This window comes from Apium graveolens, chromosome 3 (genome assembly GCF_009905375.1).
Source record: "Apium graveolens cultivar Ventura chromosome 3, ASM990537v1, whole genome shotgun sequence".
NCBI lineage: Eukaryota > Viridiplantae > Streptophyta > Magnoliopsida > Apiales > Apiaceae > Apium > Apium graveolens.
Window position 1 is genome coordinate 59,891,848 of NC_133649.1, and position 21,836 is coordinate 59,913,683.

Below are 21,836 nucleotides of genomic sequence, written 5' to 3' on the forward strand. Positions count from 1 at the left end.
TTCACTTTCATCATCTTCACTATCTGAATTCCCCAATAAGGCTTTTTCTAAGGCATCAGACCTTAGCAATTGATTAAGTTCCAATATGACCACCGAATCGACCAACTCCACTTTTAAATACTCATCATTATCAGTAGGAAATTTCATAACATTGAATACATTAAAAGTAACATCCCGATCCAGAACTCGCATTATAAGCTCACCATTCTGCACATCGATTAATGTTCGGCCAGTTGCCAAGAAAGGTCTTCCCAAGATTATGGGAATCTTCTTATCCTCCTCGAAATCAAGAATTACAAAATCAGCAGGGAAGATGAGTTTATCAATCTTGACCAAGACATCCTCTACAATACCTCGTGGATATGTAATAGAACGGTCGGCCAACTGCAAAGTCATATACGTTGGTTTAGGATCAGGTAGATCCAACTGCTTGAAGATTGACAAAGGCATCAGATTGATTCTAGCTCTCAAGTCACATAAGCATCTGTCAAAAGATACTTTTCCAATAGTACATGGAATAGTAAAGCTTCCTGGATCTTTAAGCTTTGGAGGCAACTTCTGAAAGAGATGTATCCTAAGTCCAATCATGTATGATGATTTAGGAATAAATTTTATGTAATCTGTTTTGATTTCATTGATATTAATAAAAGACTTGTTTTGGTTTTATTGCGGGCTTTATCTATTTAAGTGTTTAAATAAGATATACCATAGTTTAGAGTAAAGCTTTTTATGGATTATGATGAGATCATAATAATGAGACCTAAAAAGATGATAACTCTAAACTTAAATATTTCCTGGTCGTAGGATTACTAACTGGTAATTAGTAATCCGCAAAGATCGGTACATACTATGCTTGCTTCATTATGAAGGATGTCTGTTCTCATAGACATTTGTGTGGTGACACTATAGCTAGTATGTAGGTGCTTATTATAGAATAAGTTCACTGAACATGACTCACACAGATGAACAACTGATGGAGTTCACTCACGTGTCAGCGGATGTTCACATAGTGATAGTTGTACAAGTATCCTTAGACTTGAGGTCATCATAGTCATCTTGTGTACACTGAACTATACTTTGGTTTAGTTCTTAGTCTCCAGGGACAATAATAAGGGTTCTACTGGGTGTAGGAATTTGTACACGAAGATAGCGTATAATCAATAAAGGATCTAACTCTTCCAGTGAAAGAAAGAGAATGTTCAATGATGATCCGCTTATGCTAGTTCAGGAATCTCTGGTCAGAGTGAATGAAATTAGAAAGGAGTTTCTAATTCACATTAATTAGAACTAAGCATAGTGAATGGGAAAGCATATGATTAAATAAGATAGGCTTGACACAAGTTTCATGCCTTGTATTTAATCGTGACATTGCAGGGTAGAAGGAATTGATTGTACGGTAACTACTCACTGAATAGGTTCTTGGTATTCTAAACAGTGAATTCGTATTATCCGGATAGTCGCGATATGCTGAGAAGTATCCCTCACGATGTAGAATAAATATGATTAATTTATTAATTAATCATATTTAATGAATTAGAGAATTTATATAAATAATGATAAAATAGTTTTATTATTATTTATTTCTACTACCGGCTTAATATTGAACCTACAGGGTCACACCATAAAAGAGAATGATTTAATGGTAGTAATTATTTATTTTTGAAATAAATAATTAATTAGCAGATTTAATAATTGATTAAATGAGATTTAATTAGTTCTTAATATTATTAATTAAGAATTTAATTTTGGAAATTAAATCAAGTGAGAGAATTATTTTTCTAAAGTGTTTAGCAAAAGGGATTAATGATTAAAAGGTATTTTAATTATTAGTTAATTGGAAAATAAGAATAATCAATTAAAGAGTTAATAATAATAATATTTTATGGAAAATTTTCAGCTGAAAATTTTGCCTATAAATATACTATTATAAACCCTATTTGCCTCAACCCAAATAATTAACCCTAATTCTAAAGTAGAACAAGAGGGAGGCAACTAATTCTCTTAACCTCTTCCTCCTCCATCACATTGTACTCTTGGTGGATACCGGTGGAGTGCTTCACACTTGAGGAGCAGCTGCTAGGGATTTCCTTTCATCGTTCTTGGATCGCTATTAAAGACCTCCATCTTTCCATTAACGTAAAGCTTCTTAAGGTAAACATCCTGAACTACGAATTAAATATTATTTTTCGCATGGATCCTGCGGAGGGTTTCGTTTTTTTTAAAGATTTAAATTTACGTTTTCGTTGCGTTTATATGCTAAAAACCCTTCAATGGCATCAGAGCTACTTGCGAAAAGTTTTTAATTCGTTTATGTGTTTAACTGTTTTCGATATATGAGCATATACGTGATTCGCCATGATTTGACGTTGATATAATATGCTTATATATATATGGTTTTGAATATATGATATTCATGTGAGTTGTATAATCATAAGATAATTATGTAATCTGTATATATACTGATATATACATGATTTATGTTTGTTCTAATTATGAGAATCATATTAGATACGGATTCTGAATTGGCTGCTGCAGATTTGCTGAAATCTGGGTCTGGTGTCCGATTTACGCAAACGAATACCCTATTCCATAGGTAAACGAGCGTATGAACAAAACTGATAGCTAAAGCTAATTAAGACTCATCTGTAAGGTGTTTGACGTCGTTTACTGCCCGTAAACAGTGATTCTTGTTTTTCTGATTTGATTCTGATTTTTCTGATTTTTGTCATATTTTTTTATGATTAGATCATGGATAATATGATATGTTAAGATTATATAATGTGTTTTAACATGTTTTTATGTGTTGTATGAGCATGGTGGATGGTTATGGCCTTTCGACCTTAGTGTAATGATTTTGGTTTTAAATACGACCTGCATGTCGCCAATCTTTGTAATCATAAATCTCGAATGTAACTCGAGTTATTCTTGTAAGTTCATTAGATTAGTTTTACTTTCAATCTATGTAATGTAATTGAAGACTCAAGAAGGCTATCCAATGGAGGTGATATAAAGAAGAAGATGAGGCATACAAGAAGTCTAAACAAAGAAGAATACTTATGTAATAAGTAGTTGTATTTATTTCCATCACCATATTAGATTGACCTTGATCTTCATCATGAGCTTGATAAAGATCACATAGGATGGGGCCATAACCAAACACATTTACTTTATTGTACTTTACATTTACTTGTTTATTTAATTTTATATATGAGATATATGCCTATGTTTACCATGCGATGATAGATTTAGGTGAACTTAAATCAATATAAGGCGTGCTCTAGAAAATCTAGAATAGGAATCGTTTCTTGCCTTAAAAATAATATTATGGATACAATCATGAGATTCTTGTGTTTATGAAACATGTAATTAAATATGAATTTTTAATATTGAGAGAAAGGATGATTCTGTCAAAAGCAGATTTCTATCTGTAAGAAAGGGGTATTAAGTGACGCCTATTGACAATGCTCCCCCCGATCTGGGAATCATCTGATTATCGATTATTGATTTGAAATATTTAATTTAAAAGGAAGAATCTCTTTATAATATGATTATGATTGTAACATAGTATAATCCCTCTAAAATTAAATAATATCAAGTAGTAATTGGCCAATGACACAACGGGCTTGTGTCGGTCAAAGCCTTCCAACATGGTAGAAAGTAGTTCTTATTTTTAAATCATTGTCGTTTCGTGCTACAGCCGAGGGCTTTGATTTCGAAATAAGAAATACTTGTCTATTACATAAAGATATGTACATTGAATTAGAATCTAAAGGTCGTTATGTGCTACAGCCATAGCCGTTGAAGACTGATTCAATTGTATGAAATGTTGGGTTAGACTTGACTTAGAATATTGAGTTTGTCGTGCTACATCCGTGACTCAATTATTCAAGAGGCTAAAATTTTATTAGGGAATAACATAAGATGTAATTGACAAGAGTTGTCTACCTATTGAACATCACATGACGTTTCGTGCTACAGCCGAGGTTGTGTGATGGAATGTAGGATCCCTATTTCCACTAGCATTATGAATGCTTAATTTTCACTTAGGGGTTGTATAAATTAGATAAACTAGTGGGAGCCATTTATGAATAAAGACCCGATTCATATAGTGTTTTGAAATGAAATTGAATATTTGCTAAGTATTGTTATGCGTTCATCATTTACAGATTTACTATATTCGTTATGTCTTCTGCACTATCACTCCAGAGTATACTAGATGCTCACAAGTTGACTGGTCCTAATTTTGCTGACTGGCTTCGAAACTTGAGAATTGTTCTCAGGGTTGAGAAGCTGGAATATGTGCTTGACTCACCTAAGCCTACTGAACCTAATAGCGATGCACATAATGATAAACATGTTGTGTATCGTAAGTGGATAGATGATGCAAATGTTGCTCAATGCATCATGCTAGCTTCCATGAACATTGAGCTACAGAAGCAACATGAGCATATGGATGCTCACACTATCCTTATGCATCTACAAGAGTTGTATGATGTGGCAGGGAGGACAGCTCGATATGAGATATCGAAGGAGCTATTCGGTTGTTGGATGTCTGAGGGATCATCTGTGAATGACCATGTACTTAAGATGATCAATTTGATTGAACGTCTTGGATAACTTGGTTTTGCCATGGATGGGGAGCTGAGCCAATAATTGGTCTTGCAATCACTTTCGAGTTCGTTCTCGCAGTTTGTTGTGAACTTTCACATGAATAAGCTGAATGTCAGCCTACCTGAACTCCACAACATGTTGAAGGCTGCATAATCGAATTTTTCCCCTAAGAAGAGTTCTGTTCTTCTAATTGGTGAAGATTCTGATCCTAAGAAAAGGAAGAAGAACCCTTCCAAGAAGAAGAAAGTAGGTGAGAAAAAGCCGGTTCCACCAAAAGCTGAAGACCCCAAGAGCAAAGTTGTTTGCTTTCACTGTAACAAGGTGGGGCACTGGAAGAGGAACTGCAAGGTTTACCTTGCAGAATTGAAGAAGAAGAAGGGTAGTGAGACTACCGCTTCTGATTCAGGTATGTTCATGATCGAAGTTAATATGTCACTAAGTCAAATTTCTACTTAAGTATTAGATACCGCCTGTGGTTCTCATATTTGGAATCCATTGCAGGGACTAAGGAGAAGTAGGACTCTTGAAGAAGAGGAGGTGATTCTACGGATGGGAAATGGAGCAAGAGTTGCTGCTGAAGCTGTAGGATCATTTCATTTACATATGCCTACGGGCAAGACTATTGTTCTAAATAATTGTTATTTTGTTCCCTCGATTGTAAGGAATATTATTTCTATTCCATGTTAGACTTGGATGGATTTTCGTTTGTTATTCAGAATAATAAATGTTCAATTCTTAGAGATAACGTTCTTTATGGAAGTGGTATTTTAAACAATGGTCTGTATGTATGTGACGTAGAGCATAATTTACTACAAATTGAACATACTAATAAAAGAAAAAGGGATGATGAAAATCTCACTTTCTTGTGGCACTGCGAACTTGGTCATATTAGTGAAAATAGACTGCGGACATTGCATAAGGAAAGGTTACTTGACCCCTTTGATTTTGAATCATATCCTACATGCGAGTTTTGTCTATTGGGTAAAATGACCAAATCTCCATTTAGTGGACATAGAGAGAGGGCTGCAGATATGCTAGGATTGGTACACACAGATGTATGTGGACCAATCTCTACGCAAGCCATGGGTGGATTTTCATACTTCATTGCTTTCATAGATGATCGATCTAGATTCAGATATGTGTATTTGATGAAACACAAGTCTGAAGCCTTTGAAAGTTCAAAGAATATAAGTATGAAGTGGAGAAACAAACCAAACAAAGTATTATAACTCTTCGATCAGATCGAGGTGGTGAATACTTGAATGGAGAGTTTCTAGCTTATCTCAAAGAAAATGGTATAGTCTCCCAGTGGACTCCTCCATATACTCCACAGTTGAATGGGGTATCTGAAAGGAGAAATTGAACTTTGTTAGACATGGTTTGGTCCATGATGAGTTATGCGAATCTTCCAGTATTCCTATGGGGTTATGTATTGGAAACCTCAACATATTTACTGAATAAGGTGCCTTCCAAATCTGTTCCTCAAACTCCATATGAGATATGGAAAGAAAGGAAACCGAGTCTGGAATCTCGATCTGTAAAATGTAATTTTGTGGGATATCCTAAAGAGACTTTAGGGTATTACTTTTACACCGATCATAGGGTGTTTGTCTCCAGACATGCTACCTTCTTGGAAAAACAATTTATCCTTGAAGGAAACAATGAGAGCAAGATTGAACTTGATGAAGTTTAAGAAGCGCAGATTACTACGATTCAAGTGGAAACACCTATTCAGACTGAACAACCTTCTGTGGAACAGCCCATTCGTAGGACAGGGAGAGTGTCTCGCCAACCTGAGAGGTATTATGGCCTTGTCATTGAGAATGACAATGAGTTGTCAATCATTGATGATGAGGACCCTATGACCTATAATGAGGCTATGAGTAGTGTTTACTCATAGAAATGGCAAAGTGTCATGAAATCCAAAATGGGATCTATGTATACCAACCAAGTATGGACTTTAGTTGAAGCACCTGAGGGTGTGAAGCCTAATGAGTGCAAATGGGTATACAAAAGAAAGATTGGAATAGATGGCCAGGTGGAGACCTATAAGGCCAGGCTCGTGGCAAAAGGATTCAGATAAAGGCAGGGGATTGACTTTGATGAATCTTTCTCGCCTGTAGCCCTGTTAAAATCAATTCGGATTTTGCTTGCGATTGCTGCTTACTACGACTATGAGATCTGGCAAATGGACGTGAAAATGCCCTTCCTCAATGGGAAACTTGAAGAGGAAGTGTATATGACACAGCCAGAGGGTTTTCTTTCCAAGAGAAATGAACACCTAGTGTGTAAGATGCTACGAACCATATATGGTTTAAAGCAAGCTTCTCGTAGTTGGAACATCCGTTTTGATGAGACAATCAAAGAGTTTGGTTTTATCAAAAACATAGATGAACCATGTGTCTACAAGAAGGTTAGTGGGAGCGCGGTAACATTTCTTATATTGTATGTGGATGACATACTTCTTATAAGAAATGTTTTGTGACGCTTTCATCTGATTAGGGAGATTGTTGAAAGAGGAGAAGTCATCGTCAAGAGAGTTGATACACATAACAACATAGCAGACCCTTTAACAAAGCCACTTTCTCAAAGTCACTTTGATCGTCACAAAGACAAGATGGGTATTAGATACCAGAGTGATTGGCTTTAGTACAAGTAAGAGATTGAAAGAGATATGTCCTAAGTCCAATCATGTATGATGATTTAGGAATAACTTTTATGTAATCTGTTTTGATTTCATTGATATTAATAAAAGACTTGTTTTGGTTTTATTGCGGGCTTTATCTATTTAAGTGTTTAAATAAGATATATCATAGTTTAGAGTAAAGCTTTTTATGGATTATGATGAGATCATAATAATGAGACCTAAAAAGAAGATAACTCTGAACTTAAATATTTCCTGGTCATAGGATTACTAACTGATAATTAGTAATCCGCAAAGATTAGTACATACTATGCTTGCTTCATTATGAAGGATGTCTGTTCTCATAGACATTTGTGTGGTGACACTATAGCTGGTATGTAGGTGCTTATTATAGAATAAGTTCACTGAACATGACTCACACAGATGAACAACTGATGGAGTTCACTCACGTGTCAGCAGATGTTCATATAGTGATAGTTGTACAAGTATCCTTAGACTTGAGGTCATCATAGTCATCTTGTGTACACTGAACTATACTTTGGTTTAGTTCTTAGTCTCCAGGGACAATAATAAGGGTTCTACTGGGTGTAGGAATTTGTACACGAAGATAGTGTATGATCAATAAAGGATCTACCCCTTCCAGTGAAAGGAAGAGAATGTTCAATGATGATCCGCTTATGCTAGTTCAGGAATCTCTGGCCAGAGTGAATGAAATTAGAAAGGAGTTTCTAATTCACATTAATTAGAACTAAGCATAGTGAATGGGAAAGCATATGATTAAATAAGATAGGCTTGAAACAAGTTCCATGCCTTGTATTTAATCATGACATTGTAGGGTAGAAGGAATTGATTGTACGGTAACTACTCACTGAATAGGTTCTTGGTATTCTAAGCAGTGAATTCGTATTATCCGGATAGTCGCGATATGCTGAGAAGTATCCCTCACGATGTAGAATAAATTTGATTAATTTATTAATTAATCATATTTAATGAATTAGAGAATTTATATAAATAATGATAAAATAGTTTTATTATTATTTATTTCTATTATCGGCTTAATATTGAACCTACAGGGTCACACCATAAAAGAGAATGATCTAATGGTGGAGAAATTAATTAATAATGGCTGGTAATTATTTATTTGTGAAATAAATAATTAATTAGCAGATTTAATAATTGATTAAATGAGATTTAATTAATTCTTAATATTATTAATTAAGAATTTAATTTTGGAAATTAAATCAAGTGAGAGAATTATTTTTCTAAAGTGTTTAGAAAAGGGATTAATGATTAAAAGGTATTTTAATTATTAGTTAATTGGTTAATAAGAATAATCAATTAAAGGGTTAATAATAATAATATTTTATGGAAAATTTTCTGCTGAAAATTTTGCCTATAAATATACCATTATAAACCCTATTTGCCTCAACCCAAATAATTTACCCTAATTCTAAAGTAGAACAAGAGGGCGGCAACTAATTCTCTCAACCTCTTCCTCCTCCATCACATTGTACTCTTGGTGGATACCGGTGGAGTGCTTCACACTTGAGGAGCAGCTGCTAGGGATTTCCGTTCATCGTTCTTGGATCGCTATTAAAGACCTCCATCTTTCCATTAACGTAAAGCTTCTTAAGGTAAACAAACTGAACTACGAATTAAATATTATTTTTCGCATGGATCCTACGGAGGGTTTCGATTTTTTTTAAGATTTAAATTTACGTTTTCGTTGCGTTTATGTGCTAAAAACCCTTCAACTTCTGCTGCAGCACTACACTGCATTCCTCCGTGAGAGCGACAGTCTCTAAATCATCTAGTTTCACTTTCCGAGAGAGAATAACTTTCATAAACTTTGCATAACTACGCATTTGCTCGAGAGCCTCGGCGAAAGGTATGTTGATATGAATTTTCTTGAACACCTCCAAAAACTTCTCAAATTGCTTGTCCAGCTTTTTCTTCTGCAGCCGCTTAGGAAAAGGCGGTGAAGGATAGATCTGTTTCTCCCCTGTATTACCCTCAGGCGGAGTGTGCTCAACAGTAGTCTTCCTTAGTTCCACTTCTTCATCCTGCTGCTTTGCTTCTTTCTCAGCCCCAGTTTCTTCAGTCAAATCTTGAGTTTGTTCGGGATTCGCAACCTTCCCAGACCTCAAAATGATTGCCTTTACATGCTCCTTAGCTTCCTTCTTTCCTGGCACTTCAATGTCACTAGGCAGTGTACCAGGTTGACGATTTAGCAAGGCATTGGCAATTTTCCCAATCTGATTTTTCAAGGTCTTCATAGAAACAGCTTTACTCTTGCACATAAGCTTCAACTCCTCTAATTCAGATTTTTCATTAGCTTGTTGCAGCTGGAGTTGTTGTCTTGGTGTATACTGTGGTTGCTGAAAACTAGGGGGTTTACTGCTTAGCTGGATACTGCTGATAAGGCTGTTGAATCACATCCTAAGCGTTGTTCCAACTAAAATTAGGATGATTGCGGTTGTTAGGATGATAGGTGGCTGGCACAGGTTGCTGCAAACGCTGAAAGTTGCTCACGTAATGAGCCGATTCACTAGAAATTGCGCACTGATCAGTCTCATGGGCACCAGCGTAAAGCTCACAGACACTAGTGATTTGATTAACTCCATAATTAGCCAAAGTGTCCACCTTCATTGTCAAAGCCTTAAGTTGGGCAGCGATAGCAGTTGCTGCGTCCAACTCCAGAATTCCTGCTACCTTTCCCTGAGTCAGTCTCTAAGAAGGATCCTGGTACTCATTAGCAGCCATCAGTTCAATAAGTTCATAAGCTTCATCGTAGCTCTTAGCCCACAAGGCTCCTCCCGATGCTGCATCAATCATGGGTCTAGAAGTAGCACCCAATCCATTGTAGAAATAGTTAATAATCATCAAATCAAGCATGCCATGGTTTGGGCACTTCCTTAACATCTCCTTATATCGATTCCAAGCCTCACATAGAGATTCTCCAGTTTGTTGAGCAAACTGAGTAAGAGAATTCCTGATTGCTGCAGTCTTCGCCATGGGAAAGAATTTAGTAAGAAACTTTTGAGCAAGATCTTTCCAAGTGGTGATAGACCCTGCTGGTAAAGAATGTAACCAGCACTTAGCTTTCTTTCTCAGAGAGAATGGGAAGAGTCGTAGCTTACTAGCAACCTCAGTCACATCGTTGAATTTGAAAGTGTCACAGATCTCGATGAAATCCCTGATGTGCATGTTAGGGTCTTCAGTAGGAGAACCCCCAAATTGAACTGAGTTCTGTATCATCTGAATTGTTCTTGACTTAATCTCAAAAGTGTTAGCCCTGATGGCTGGTCTGATGATGCTAGACTGAATGTCATTAATCTTAGGCTTAGAATAGTCCATCAAAGCCTTCGGATTTTCTGCTTGATCACTCATAGCTACTACAATTGGCTCTTCAACTTTCTCTTCTTCCTCTAACTTCTTTTCTTCCTCAGAAACTTCCCTACGAATTACCATAAGTTCTTCCTCGGCTTTCTCTAGTGTTCTCTTACGAGTACGCGAATGCATATGCATACACCCTCGCTAGAGTACCTGAAACCAGACAAGGAATAAATAAGTAACAATGTCCGAGTCAATGAACTTTAACGACCACTGATGGAAAGCACATAAAGTATAAATTAACATTGCAGTCCCCGGCAGCGGCGCCAAAAACTTGTTAGTCACTAAACACGCGCTAATAATACACGCGAGTATACGAGTTCGCAAGTAGTATAGAATCTTTTCTAGTTCGTTCCCATAGAGACTGTATTGGTTAACTATTTAATTTATACACCTAAGCAACAATGTATGGTTATTATCTAATGCTAAGACGATAACAAGTTGAGATTGTTTATAACTAAGAATTAGGATAACAATTATAACTACGAGAATAAGATTGACTAAATTGATATATATAACAAACATGTGATTCTAACTTCATTAAATACTTCATTCAATAGCTTTATTATTCTTAACCTTAGCATGCAATGGTGTTGACACTAATCAGATAACACGAAACTGATAAACACCAACTTTCGTTCCACGAGTACCATTCTACCAGACATCCATAAAAGATATAGAAGCTGAATAGGCACCAATTATATTGAGACCCTATATATCTATAGAATTTGACAACATAACGGTTTAAGCACAAGTTATCTATCTTGATTACATAGGGCAAGTAAGATGGTTAAAATTACCCACGAATCATGCATAACACATACATGAACCTATGCTAGCATGGCAAGTTCTAAATCCTTAAATTCACTTTTGCTTCATTAAGAATTAACACACTATCTTATAAGTTCGCGACGCTCATAAAACGAATACGCACAACCAATACTAGGATATCATACAATCACCACATACTAAGGCATTAAACAATTTAACTAAAGAAATCCATAAATAAATCCCCTAGAACCCCACGATAACGATTAGCCCATAATCGGACTCATCATCAACATGGGTTCCGATGAAAACATGATATAGAAAATGTAGTGTTTATACGAATAAATAAAACCAAGTAAAAATAAGAGTATAGGTTCAGCAAAACAAGAAACAAGCATCCAAGTTACAACTCAAAACAAAGATTCACAAGCATAAACTAGATCGTCTTCGCCTTTGTTGAATTGTGCTAAAGGTCTCTTGTCATCTTCTCCTTGCGCTCTGGTAAGTCTCTTACTTGATATCTATTAAAAATGACCTAATATGAATATATATATAGCGGCCCTCAACAATCTGAAAGCCTTCCCTTTTAGAATTGTAGTAGAAACAGGATTCTGAATTTCGGCCTCGGCGCGGCCGCTCGCTATCACAGCGCGGGCACACTGTATTTCTGGAACCCCGGCGCGGCTGCGCGCTATCACAGCACGGGCGCTCCGTCCTTCTGGGAAAAACTTAGATTTCTTCTTAAATCTTGCTGCTTCGAGCCGGCTTACCATGAGCTTTTATTCCAACACCACCTGGACACCAAATTAGCACCAAAATAATGCTAATTTACCTGATTACCTGAATAGTGCCTGAAATGTAAAAACACTAGAAAACATATTAAAACACTTAACAACTTGAGTACAAATACACCAATTCAAAGCTTATTAGAGCATAATAAAGTGTCATAAATACCACTCATCAGTGTCGCAGATTTTGATGAAATCTCTAATGTGCATGTTGGGGTCTTTTGTCGGAGAACCCCCAAACTGAACTGAGTTCTGTATCATCTGAATCATGTTTGACTTGATCTCAAAGGTATTAGCCGAGATGGCTAGTCGAACAATGCTAGACTAAATATCATTGATCTTCGGTTAAGAGTAGTCCATCAAAGGCTTTGGATTCGCTTATGGTTCTCCCATTGCAATAAGAACCTCTTTTTCTTTCTCAACTAAGATCTCTTCTTCAACTTTCTCCTCGACTACAACTTCTACCACAGCTTGATCCAGTGTTCTCTTACGAGACTGGGAACGCGTATGCATACACGCTCGCTAGAGTACCTGAAACACGACAAGGAATTAAGTAAGTAATAATGTCCGAGTCACTGAACTTTAATGACCAATGATGACAAACACATAAACTAAAAATTAACACCAATATCCCCGACAGCGACATCAAAAACTTGTTAGGGCTAGAACACGCGCTAATATTCATGCAAATATACGTGATCGCAAGTAATATAGAATAAATTCTATTTCATTCCCACAGGGATATGTTTAGGTTAATTGCAATCAATGTATTTATGCAACACTAGTATGGTTATTATCCAATGCTAAGACGAATAACAATTTGAGATTGATTATAACTAAGATTAACTAAGAGATTATACTAAAGAACATAAACTAAGAGATTAAAAGAGTTGAATAATATATGACACAAACATGGGATTCTAACTTCATTAAATACTTCATTCAATAGCCTCTTTGTTCTTAACCTTAGCATGTAATGGTGATGACACTAATCAGATAATACGAAACTGATAAATGCCAACTATCTTTGTACGAATACCATACTACCAGACATCCACAAAAGAGATAGAAGTTGAATAGACACCAATTATACTGAGACCCTATATGTCTATAGAATTTGACAACACAATGTTTTAATGCACAAGTTATCTATTGTGATTACATAGGGCAAGTAAGATGGTTAAAATTACCTACGAATCATGCATATCACATACATGAACCTATGCTAGCATGGAAAGTTCTAAATCCTTAAATTCACTTTCGCTTCATTAAAGATTAACACACTATCTTATAAGTTCGCGACACTCATAAGACGAATAAGCATAACCAAAAATAGGTTACCATACAATCACCACACACTAAGGCATCGAAACAAATTAACTAAATTAATCCGTTAGAACCCCACGATAACGATTAGCCCATAATCGGACTCATCATCAACGTGGGTTCCGATGAAAGCATGGTATAATAAACATAGTCTTTATACTGAATAAAACCAAGTACGAAACAAGAGTATAGGTTCACAAATAAGAAAACTAGCATCCAAAGTTACAACTTAAACAAAGAATTACAAGAATAAACTAGATCTTCTTCGCCTTAGTTGAATTGTGCTCTACGGTCTTCTTAGGCCTTCTCCTTAAGCTCTGGTACGTCTTGTTATGAAAAACGAACATAAGTTATGTATATATAGCAGGCCCATGCAGAGTAGAAGTCTAACGGATCAAAATTCCAGAAGAAACAGGATTTTATTTTCTCGACCTAGCGTGGCCACGCGCTTGACCAGCGCGGGCGCGCTGACATTCTGCCATCCTGGCGCGGTCGCGCTGCTTTCACAGCGCGGGCGCGCCGTCTCTCTGGAAAAAATTATGACTTCTTTCTTTTCTTGCTTAGTTTGAGCTGGTCTTTTCACGAATTTTTATTCTAGACACCATCCTAACACCAAATTAGCATCCAAACAATGCCAATGTACCTGTATTCCTGATAAATGCCTGAAATACAAAAACACTACAAAATACGTTAAAAACACTAACAACTCGAGTATAAAACATCAATTCAAAGCTTTACGAAGCGTTATAAAGTGTCATAAATACCACTCAACAGGATGCAGGACAAGATGTTGTTAGTGAAGGTGATGCATCAGTGACTCCACCGAAGGTTTGTCATAGCCGTAGTTCTTTATTTTTAAGATTCTGCATTACAACTCGATTATTGGTACCTAATAAATTATAGTTTGCAAGGTATAAAGAAGACAAACAAGAAAAAACTGCTAATGGGACGTGGAGCAACAACTGAAAGGCATATGTCATAGCCTATTTATTTATTCGAGGATTTAACTCAACTCAAATAAGAATGTAACAAGTAAATAGTGGTTCTATCGTCAAAGAGATCTCTCAAAGTAACATATGTCAAAGGATTAAGGAACATTGTTCATCTACAGACTTGAGGAATTAATTCACTGGAAGAAGCTCAAGAAATTGATCAAGTCTCAGTGATATAAATCAAGATTGTGGATTTAATCAAATGACAGATATCTTGTCAGGGTATCAATTAATTACAGGGATTTAATCTGAAGAAAATCAAGTTATTAAAATCAAGACATGAAGAAACATCACAGAAGTTAGTCATTTATGAACCAGACAGTACATCGAGTGTCAACATTGAAGTTGTGGAATTGATTCATAATTGTCAGTGATTTTCAGAAGATTGTCAGAAGAGTGGTTGCTATTCAAGAATAGTATTAATTCTCTATTAATTAATTAAGTCATAAAATTTAATTAAGAAAATAAATTATATCTGCAAAGATTAATTTATTGATTAATTGAATTAATTGGTTAATTAATTCTGAATTAATATTATATATTTTCAGAATTGATTTTGAATTAATATTTAATATTAATTCAGCAAGACAAACATTTGAACTGGTATGACAATTGGATTGTCATACCGAAAGTCTTTCCAGTTCTTTTAGATTGTCTTGCCGATAGTCTTTCCAGCTCAAAGGATTGTCTTGCCGATAGTCTTGCCAGTTCATTCAATAGTCTCACCGATTGTCTTTCTAGATCAAAGGATTGTCTTGCCAGTACAATTCAATTGGATTGTTTGATTACTTATAAGCAGAAGCAGATCTTTCAACAGACGACATTGAATATTTCAACCAACTCAAGAACACAGAAACAAAAAGAAAGCAGTGAAATTATTATCTTCAACTGCAATATTATAGGACATTAATTTCTAGTATTTATTGTTAAATCTAAACCACTAGAAATCCTTCTCTTATTCTTGTGTAACTATCTAGCGGATCAAAATCCCTAGAACTTAATCTCAAATTGCCTTTAGCATTTGATCTTTTTATTTTAAAAATAGAAAAAGTTCATGTCGAATTTATTCTAGATTTGGAATAATTTATTTGAGATTAATCCCTTGTAAACGATACCGTTGTTGTAACACCTTTCAAGTTTAATAATAGTTTTATTTAACTTGAATTTTGTTTCACTTTTTTATTCCGCATTATATTCGATTAAACGGTATAGTTTATATTCAACCCCCTTCTACAAACATATTGGGACCTAACAGTTGGTATCAGAGCCTTCTGATTAGCGAACAAATCAAGATCCTAGACTTTTGTGATTCTTCCACTCCTTGAATTTTTATTTACGCAAAAATTCATAATGACTACACAAAAAGTTGGAACCGTTAAAATTCCACTGTTCGATAAAAAAAAAATTATATTATGTGGAAGAAGAAGATGCTCTTGTTTTTACAAGTTGCAAATCCCAAATATCTGGACGTGTTAAAGAAGGGTCCAAAAATTTCGATGGTTATTGAACCAGAGGTTATAGAAGATGATGTTGTAATTGCCAAAGCTAGAACCTATGTAAAAGATCCTGAGGATTTTTCTCCTGCTGAAAAAGAAGAAGCCTCCTTGGATGCCAGCCTTCAATTAATTTTAGTTGATTCCCTTGATCCCTTGATGAACAGACATGTGATCAACTGTAAAAATTCCAAACACATCTGGGAAACTATTGAGGTGATTAATGAAGGCACAGAGGAAGTTCGGGAGAACAAGTTAGAGATCCTAACCTCTGAGTATGAACATTTTAAATCCAATCCAGGAGAAGGAATCACTGAAGTGTTTGAGAGGTACAATGCATTGATCAACAACCTGAACATAAATGGAAAATATTATACAATCAGGGAGGTCAACAAAAAGTTCCTTTTAACACTGCCAACACATCTTGAACATAGAATCACTGCCATAAGAGAAGCGATAGATCTGAATGAGATTTCTTTGGAAAGACTCTATGGTGTGCTAAAAACCTATGAGTTGGAGCAGATTCAGTAGAAGGAAGTCTACGGGAAAGGTAGAGTGGTCAGCACGTCTACTGCTCTAGTAGCTGAAGAACAACAACAACAACCACAACAACAACAACAACAATCTTAACAGTTAGAGAGAATGGTACAGTCTTCCAAGGCTGAGGAAAATGTGATAGTAGCAGAATTTGATCCTCCTACTACAAATCAATCAGGAGATGAGTTTTACTCCTTGGAAGAACTGGAGCAATTGGAAGATGAGTCAATGGCACTGATTGTCAAGAGATTCTCCAATGTTAGATTCAAGAGGAATCCCAAGTTTAAGTACAAGTCCAACTACAATAGATTCCAGAGAGGTGGATCTTCATCCTCTAACACCAGCAGTGGTGGATACAAAACAGGGATGGTTGATCGGAGCAATATTCGATGCTTTAACTGCAATGAGTTGGGGCACTTTGCCACAGAATACAGGAAGTCAAAGCAAGTAAGGAAGAACTCTTATGATTCTAATCAGAAGAGTAAATCTGAAAGGGCTTACCTGGCAAAGGGAAGGAGTTGGGATGATACTAACAGTGAAGATGAAGAAGTTGGGAATCTTGCTCTTATGGCTATTTATGGAAACACTTCATCGTCAAGAAAAGAGGTAAAATTTATTGATGCTGAATTAGTTTATCATCTAGGAGGCTCCTTAGATTGTGCTCGTCGTGATAATGAAATGTTAACTCAACAAATCAAAGACCTTGAGAAAGAGGTCAATGAATTAAGACTTGTGCACATTAATCAAGACAAATTAAAAGAATAAGTATCTATTCTAGAGAATAGAGTTGACTGTTATAGACAACTCGAAACTATTCTCAAAAACAATATCACCGGTCTTGAGACTAAGGTTAAAGCTTACTTTAATTCTTGCTCTAAGGCTAAAGAGTTCTACAATAAGCAAGCTATTAATCAAACATCTGGAGTAGGTTATGATTACAATGTTGCTATTGGAGAATTAGGCATAAACTCCCCTCCTCATGTTTGTGCTAAAGGTAGGGAAGTACCACATGTGCTTAAGGGTGTTGATAAACCCCTCTATAAAGAATCAATTGCTGAACCATTTGATGAGACCTCCTTTATTATTCAAGAAGAAATACGTGTTGAAGATCTTGCTAATGAGAAGGTTATTTCCAAGTCAAGTGTGTCGAAAGTTCCATTCAAAGTTGTGAAAGCAACTAAGAATAACTCAGACACACCTGAGTTGGATAACAAAAATGCCATGCCTACCATGCATAATTTGCCTGTTGCTAATTCCTCTCATAAAGTATGTGGTGTTCCTAATTGCATGTCTTGTGCTTTTAATTTGATGTTTGCTTATTTTAATGGTAAGCACGTTTCTAGTGATAAGACTACTCCTCGTCAGCATGTGAATAATAGGAAGCATAATAGGTCTAAGACTGCTAGTCCTCCTAAAGCTAGAAAGGAGACATTTATGCCTAAGCCTAAACAGAAATTTGTTAAGGCTGTTTACAAGGTCAAATGTACAGTCATTGAAAAAGTTGAGAATATTAAAGTTAAGAATGTTGTTTTTCCTGATAAAGGCCAATTTTACAAGTATGTCGGACCCAACCAAGCTTGGGTTCCGAAGAAGGTCTAATCCATTTGTATTGCAGGGCATTAAACAGGTGGAACCGGTAGTGTGGATTCTTGACAGCGGATCGTCAAGACATATGACCAGAGATAGAGCCCTGCTATCAAATGTGGTTGAGAAAGCTGGCCCAGTGGTTACCTTTGGAGATAACAGCAAAGGTTTAACTGAGGGATATGGCTGTTTGCAAGCTGGAAATGTTATCATTGAAAATGTGTATATTGTGCAAGGACTTGAACATAATCTGCTTAGTATCAGTCAGTTCTGTGACAAGGGCTACTATGTTTTATTCAACAAGCTAAAGTGTCAAATCCTGCACAAGAAAAGTAAAAAACCCTCCTTGATGGGAATCCGAAAAGGAAATTTATTCATAGCTGACATGAACTCTGGAAGCAGTCCTGAAGTCAATGGTTTCTATGCAAAGGCATCGTCAAATGAGAGCTGGCTATAGCACGAGACTTTCCCATCTCAATTTCAAAGCAATGAATTTTCTTGTTAAGAGAGAATTGGGCAGAGGTCTGCCTCAACTGGAATTCTCCCCAGAAGGACTGTGTGAGGCATGCCAGAAAGGAAAGTCAAAGAAAGAAAGTCACAAAGGCACTGACACATCCTCCATAACTGGTATTCTTCAATTATTGCACATGGATTTGTTTGGCTGTCTTGTGATAGTTGATGACTATTCCAAGTATACGTGGGTTTTATTCCTTCACTCTAAGGATGAAACACCACAAGTTGTGATTGATCATATCAAGTTGATCGAGTTAGATTCTAATGTCCCTGTTAGAGCAATAAGGTCAGATAATGGAACAGAATTCAAGAATTCACTTTTCAATGGATTTTGTACATACAAAGGGATTACCAGACAATATTCATCTCCTAGAACCCCTCAGCAAAATGGAGTGGTAGAAAGGAAGAATCGTACATCGATTGAAGCTGCAAGAACTATGTTAAGTGAATCAGGTCTTCCAATGTATTTTTGGGCTGAAGCTGTCAATACTGCATGTTATACTCAGAATCGAACTCTAATCAACAAGGACCTCATGAAGACTCCTTATGAGATTATGAATGAACAGAAACCTTCTATCAAATACTTTCATGTATTTGGTGCCAGATGCTTCGTGCTCAAGGATGGAGATGATCGTCGTGGTAAATTCGAGGCAAAGGCATTTGAGGGTATTTTTGTTGGTTATGGAAAAAGATCATACAGGGTGTATATCATTGATCAACACAAAAGTAACTGAAAGTGTCAATGTTACATTTGATGACACTAAACTCCCTAGTATCCAAACTGAAGATCCTTCTGAGAAACTGAAGTTTGATGATATGTCAGATTCAGAATCAGAAAATGATCAAGAACTTGAGGTTGCTGCTGGTGAAGAAGCTGTTAATCATGATGATACTCAAGGTAATGGTGATGGAAACATTGGCAATAATGGAGATACCACTGCTATTGATGAAGAATCATCAAGTCAACCTGGCAACAACTCAGGGGGAGATGCTGAAGGATCAACTAGTAGGACACAACATCCCAATGTATTTCAAGGCGAATCATCAAGATCAAATCTTCCAAGGCAGACTATCTGGAATAAAGCTCATCCTTTTGAGTTGATTATTGGTGATCCAGATGTTGGAGTCAGAACTAGACGTGCTACTCAAAATGAATGTCTATTCTCAGGATTTCTTTCTGAGATGGAACCTAAGAAGATTGAAGAAGCACTGACTGATCCAGATTGGGTGATTGCTATGTAAGATGAACTCAATCAGTTTGAATATCAACAAGTCTGGAAACTGGTACCTCGACCTACACACAAGAAAGCTGTTGGTACTCGGTGGGTATTCAGGAATAAACTAGATGAAGATGGAGTGGTTACAAGAAACAAAGCAAGACTAGTAGCTAAAGGGTATTCTCAAGCTGAAGGCATTGATTATAATGAAAACTATGCTATAGTGGCTAGACTAGAGGCCATCAGGATATTTCTGGCATTCGCAACATTCTCGAACTTTAAAGTTTATCAAATGGATGTCAAGAGTGCATTTCTGAATGGAAAGTTGGATGAAGAAGTGTATGTAGAGCAACCTCCTGGTTTTGAAGATCCAGATCATTTGGACTATGTCTACTTTCTTTTCAAAGCTATTTATGGTCTCAAACAGTCTCCGAGAAAATGGTATGACACTCTTTCTGAATTTCTAGTTGAAAATGGCTTTACTAGAGGTGTCATAGACAAAACTCTCTTTTATAAAAAACATAAGAATGATACTTTATTAATCTAAGTCTATGTGGATGATATAATATTTGGGTCTACTAATGATAGTCTCTGTAAGAGATTTGCTAAGTTAATGCACAGCAAATTTGAAATGAGCATGATGGGAGAGCTGAAGTTCTTTCTTGGATTACAAGTAAATCAAAGGTTAGATGGAATATTTATTTGTCAATCCAAGTATCTCAAGGAACTCCTCAAAAAGTATAATCTAGAGGATTCTGCATCAGCAAGGACTCCGTCATCTACAGCTGTCAAGCTTGGACCATGTGAAAACTCCATTAAGGTAGATATCACAAGCTATAGAGGTATGATTGGCTCGTTACTCTATCTTACTGCAAGTAGACCAGATATTATGTATGCTACATGCTTATGTGCAAGGTTCCAAGCGGATCCTAGAGATATTCATCTCGTTGCTGTTAAACGAATCTTGAGATATCTTAAGGGAACACCAAATCTAGGTATTTGGTACCCTAAAGAATCTGGTTTTAACCTTGTTGGATATACAGATTCAGATTATGCAGGAAGTGTTGTTGATAGGAAAAGCACCTCAGGGAGTTGTCAATTCCTAGGTAGCAGGCTAGTCTCATGGTACAGCAAGAAACAGCAAACAGTTTCCAACTCAACAGCCAAGGCTTAATATATTGCTGTTGGAAGCTGTTGTGCTCAGATCTTGTGGATTAGGAACCAGCTACGGGACTATGGCTCTGTATTGAACAAAATCCCTATTCTATATGACAATACAAGTGCAATAGCCATCACCAACAACCCTGTGCAGCACACAAGGACCAAGCACATTGACATCAGGTATCATTTTATTAGAGAGCACGTCATGAATGGTACTGTTGAACTATTTTTTGTTCCAACAGAAGAACAAATAGCAGATATTTTCACTAAACCACTTGATGAATCCACATTTACCAGATTAGTTGGTAAATTGGGTATGTTGAATAGCTTTAGTGATTAAACTAGTTAATATCTGAGATTTGTTCTTAAATGAATTTATTTTATCATATTTACCATATTTCTTGCTTAATTCTATGTAATTTTTATTATCTTATCTTATTTATCTATTCAACTTGTTAATTTTAATATCTCAGAATATTTTATTTTCTCTAAAAAATATTTTTCTATGAATTTTATTTGCTAAAATTCAACAGAAATCTATTTTTGGACTAAAATATAATTATTTCTGAATATTTTAACTTTGTAAATATTTTCTGTACTTGTAAATTCTGTTTATATTTGTTTTATAACTGCAATGACAATCGGCAAGACTTTTGCAATTGTCTTGTTGAAAGTCATTTCAGTGTAACTGTGTTTATTTTAATTATTCAATACAGTTTTATACTGGTATGACAATCGGTATGACAATCAATTGTCATACCAGTTATAAAACTTATATTATATTTTTCTCTATTTATTTTTTGTACTAG

At 35.9% G+C, this 21,836-nt stretch overlaps 1 non-coding gene across 1 annotated transcript; it reads left to right on the forward strand.

Annotated features, from left to right (window-relative positions):
- Positions 1-10,148: 10,148 nt before the first annotated feature.
- LOC141715473 (small nucleolar RNA R71) lies at positions 10,149-10,255 on the forward strand. Its single transcript, XR_012572235.1, has one exon. It is a non-coding gene; the product is annotated as a small nucleolar RNA R71 (small nucleolar RNA).
- The last annotated feature ends 11,581 nt before the right edge of the window (positions 10,256-21,836 follow it).